General features: G+C 36.2%; 1 protein-coding gene and 1 pseudogene across 1 annotated transcript in view; both read right to left on the bottom strand.

The window, feature by feature from the left end:
• Positions 1–5,000, bottom strand: part of LOC106874175 (AT-rich interactive domain-containing protein cfi-1) — a 373,160-nt gene that overhangs the window by 200,954 nt on the left and 167,206 nt on the right. The gene's annotated exons all lie outside the window — the stretch shown is intronic.
• Positions 477–595, bottom strand: LOC128247458 (5S ribosomal RNA; annotated as a pseudogene).

Raw genomic sequence — 5,000 nt, 5'->3', positions numbered from 1 at the left:
GGTAAAGCTGACGTTGACATGAATTACGCTCTAAACGTAGGGAGCCGTCACTGCTAAAACAAAGCACTCTATCCAACATTCTCTCGACTCAACTAGTTGGCCGCCTAGCATCGATTATATATCAAAGGCAAGACTTTACTCAGCTCCAAGGTGACTGGGCTAGATAGAATAAGGCATTATACCAGTCTGCTATGAATACCAACATTATCTCTTTCTGTGTTGAATTATCCAAATTGTTAGAACCCAAGGTACTTCGTATACTCATTTCTTATATGTAGAAAATGTCTGTCAGTTAATCAGAGCAGGAAAGAGTAGACTATGCTAGCTTGATGAAGTACAATAAATCCAAAACATGTTTATAGTTATTCACTTTTCTGCGAATAAAACATAGGTTTCCCTATCAGTATGATTTGATTTGATCTAGTTTCAGTTCATGAGCTGTGGCCATGCTGCAGCACCACCATTAGAGTGTGAAACGCTTACAGTACCAAGGTTTCCTAAGCAGTCACCCATCTAAGTACTCACTAGGCTCGACGTTGCTTAACTTCGGTGATCGGACGAAAACCGGTACTTTCAACGTGATATGACCGTAAACCACATAAACTTATTTTGTGAAATTATTTCCTAATTTCTTGAATTTATCTTTTCTCTTTGACAATTGTTAACAATTAATTATAAGACTTTGCTTCCTTCTCCTTTCCCAAAAAGAGGTAAATTTCAATTAGAGAATTCTATTTTAGTATATATCATTCACTACAACACTTCTTAACTTAGATTCATGCGATTGCCTTACTTGGCTTATTTCCCTTAACTCTGTTTCCTTACTTATTTCTTATTTATGCACGATCTCTAATATTTTGAGTGGGAGGACAGAATGTCAGATCAACTGACCCCCGTACAATGAGTCACCACCTCCGACCAGATATGAACATAGAACGTAAAGAGACAGACGTAAATAAATGACACGTGACATTAGCTCTGCTATTTTGTTGTTTCAGCAATCCAATCCCCTAAGTAACATCAACAACAACAACAATAAAAATGATGATGATCATGATGATCATGATGATAAAGGTGACGATAGTTTTTTTCTTTATACGCTGCTCGGCTGTCCGATGAAGGAGATGTTGCAATGGCAGGTTACAACGGGGTATTTACAAAAAAAAAGAAAAGAAAAAAGACTAGATAAAAGATAAATGAGAACGGGAGAGACAGAAATGATATATAAAAAAAGGCGGAATACATAATATACAAAATACACGAATGTGCAGTCATCCTAATTCAGGAGAGCCTCCAACTGGGCTAATCAAGGAATTTCCTAAATCTAGGCTCACCCTGACTACGAAAGCCACAACGTCTCACTCTACTATTACTTCCCATTCTCTAGGCGTATGTTTTAAACAGCTCCATTCATGATTTCTAACCATTTCTATTACACTCCCCTATGTTTTGACAAATTCGAAGGAGGAGAGTATTTTCCTCTCCAACGCCGGTTTATTGTTTCTAACTTAGGAACAGTTTTGAGGGATGGGGATTAGTTGATACCATTAATCCGTGTGCTTGAATGGTAATGTAATTTATTGACGCTGGAGGTGTGAACGGTGAAGTTGAACTTAGCAGTAATTGAACCCTGAATGTAAATATCACAAAATATTTTATCCGGCAAAACTAAATTTTAGAAATGCGGGTTATCGACTCTATCATCAATGACGTCATTTGATTGGTGATTTATTTCTCGTTAGCGCGAGGAGGAGGAAACACAAGGGTAATATTGACGAGAATCGAACTGAGAATGCATAGAGACCGCAGTAAGTACCGCAGTACATTTACTCTGTCACCTGTCGAATATAAATCCAATGTCCGAAATCTGATGGAATAATTCCTTTTAATGATGAACAATGTATACCAATGGCAAAGCGGTGAGCTGGCAGAAACGTTAGCACGGCGGGCGAAATGCTTAGCAGTATTTCGTCTGTCTTTACGTTCTGAGTTCAAATTCCGCCGAGGTCGACTTTGCCTTTCATCCTTTCGGGGTCGATAAATTAAGTACCAGTTGCGCACTGGTGTCGATCTAATCGATTATCCCCCCCCTCACCCAAAATTTCGGGCCTTGTGCCTAGAGTAGAAAAGAATGTATAGCAATGCCAGGGAATTATAGAAGGAGGGTACGAAATGTTGTTTTGATGTAAATTTGTAAAGTTTCAGCTAGGATCAAAAGATCAAGAAATATCCTTTCTACTATAGCCCTAAAATTTGAGAGAAGGAGCTAGTCGATTACTTCGACCCCAGTGCTCATCTGGTACTTATTTCATTAATCGCGAAAGGTGGAATTTGAACTCAGAACGTAAAGACAGACGAAATGCTGCTAAGCACTTTCTCCAGCGGGGTAACGATTCTACCAGCTCGTCGCCTTAAAAGTATTAAGAAATATGACATTTATTTCAGTATTGAGTCTCTTTTCGTTTTGTTCACACTCGAGTGTTTAGGCATATACACCATCTTACACATAAACACACACTTACATAAATACACATACACACTCATTCGCACATGCACACTCTCCTATATAATATTAAATTCCTCCTTAAAATTCACCGATAAACAAGAAAGGACTACAAGTGGATCCCTCCTTATTTTATAGCCCTAAGCGATATTCTTCAAGTGATCATCTACTTTAAAAAGGGAAATTTTCAAACACCGTTAGGAGTTTATCTCAGAGTAGAAAAGATAAGTATCCAGCAAGTTGAGGCCTTGACTTCGTTTTCAATCACCATTTTTATATCTTCATTTCTGTTCTCTTACATGAATAACGTGTCCTCAAATTAAGCATGAACACCACATAATCGCATATGTCCACTACTTTACGTCATCGTTTCTAAGCCGAAATAATGTTTTATATTCACTTAAATCCAGAAATGTTGAACGATCATCGTTGATGGAATCATTTACTTAGATCAGTAGTTCTCAACCAATTTCTTTTGCCTGTGAACTCCTTCGATTCCTATTTTATTGTACTGGACCTCAATAGCAATTCAAAGTATATATATATATATATTATAGCAGAGACTCCATCTAAGAAGATCTGAAGAAGGAATTGTAATTCCGAAATATCATCGGACTATAGATAACCAAATTACAACAAATATATAGTCTTTTTTTTGTTTTATAGTGCATTGTTGTACCATTGTAAACATTTTATTCTTTACAAACAATACACAATGCTTCAAGCGAACTACAATACTCTCATATATATATATATATATATATAAACCTTACTATATTTTTATAATTAGGAGTCGTAAAAAATTTTAATATCTTTGCGTATTGTAGAAGTTTAAGCAATTTATTTCACATAAATTTTAACAATAAAATGAATCGACAAGAGCCATATGGACTCCGGTTGAGAACTGCTGACTTAAATTATAAATATTTCAAGGCAAGAGAATAAAAAGTTGAACTTGATGTTATTTGAACCCAGAATGTACTGGTATATAACTATAATCCCCAAGAATTTAACTCGATACTATTCAGTTTTTTTTTGTTTTTTTTTGTTAACTCAGTGACATTTGCCAGTAAATAACAGAACACATGGAGAACTATACTTGGTATAAATAATACAGCCACCGTCACATTGTGAAGAAATGTACGACCCAATACAGCTTCGAGTTCTAACATAAGAACAAGGTCACACATTTGGAGGAAGTGGGTAGAATAGATTATATCGGAGACAGTATCTGACTAATTTCGATATTTTAACGACCCTAAAAGTACTAATGCAGAAATAAATAATTCTAAACGTTCGGCAGAATTTAAACGAAGTTGACTTGGTAGTACCGAGCTAATTTATATGATGCCCTACTTATTTTGCAACCAACCGTATTCTTTTATTTATTTATTTATTTATTTATTTTTTCTTCTTTTAGTCAAGAATACAGGCAGTGCCCATGGCTCTTTGTTGTGCACTGGCCTGAATCTTTGCAACAGATTCAATAGAAAATAAAATATCTCTAATCAGTGTTTGAATCCTATTTTGTATCCTATATTTATCATAAATTTAAGGCGGCGAGCTGGCCAGAATCATTAGCACGCTTAAAGCATATCCTTTGTCTTAACGCACTGAGTTTAAATTCCGCCGAGGTCGACTTTGCTATTTATCGTTTCGGGGTCGATAAAATAAATATCTGTTCGATAAAATACGTACTGTAGTCGATGCAATCAATTTATTCCCTTCCACGAACCTACTGGCCCTGTACCAGAATTTTGGAACCAATATTTATCATATCATTTCTAATTCAGTTACAAGGTCCACCTCCCGCATCTTAATGAAAGCGTTTACTTGTCCATTTCAACCATACTATATAAAAAGTAGCTATTCAATATATAGAGCCACAAAAATCTAAAAGAACAGAAATAAACGCTGTCTCTTTCTCTAATTAAACCTTGAGTAATAAAAAAAAATAATAAGGGCGCACCATCAGCCGGTTCTTAGGTGCCTACATCGGAGTTCACACTGTTGCAAACACTCGGGGTAGGTTACCAGTTTGAGGATAATTTCCGCCATTTTGTCTCAGATGGAGTGAGAAAACAAATTGTCATGAGAGTGATCCTTCTCTTTTTGACTAAACGGTAAATAAATGTCATTACAAATGCGCCATGGTAGAAAAATAGATAAGAGTCTCACATCTGAATTTCTGTGGATCGTAAGTGAACTCGATAGGGGCTGACTTGGGTCTAGCAACAACATATCTCTTATGTCCAAGAGGCTATTGATTTCTTATATCAATATAAGGCCTGACATCTGGTGGGAGTGAGGAAACAGTCACTTACATCGACTCCAATATTTCACTGGTACTTAGGTTTATTACCAAGAATATATTAAAGCGCAGATGATAAAAAAGTTTTATAATTCTTACATTAAGATATGAGAAGTAGCTTAATGTCTGTTCGTCTAGCTGTCTGGCTTTTGTTTCACACCCCCTACACACACAAACACACACAAA

This window comes from Octopus bimaculoides, chromosome 3 (assembly GCF_046866305.1).
Source record: "Octopus bimaculoides isolate indiv1 chromosome 3, ASM4686630v1, whole genome shotgun sequence".
Lineage (NCBI taxonomy): Eukaryota > Metazoa > Mollusca > Cephalopoda > Octopoda > Octopodidae > Octopus > Octopus bimaculoides.
The sequence above is the reverse complement of the archived record's forward strand: the minus strand, read 5'-3'. Positions and strand labels throughout refer to the sequence as shown.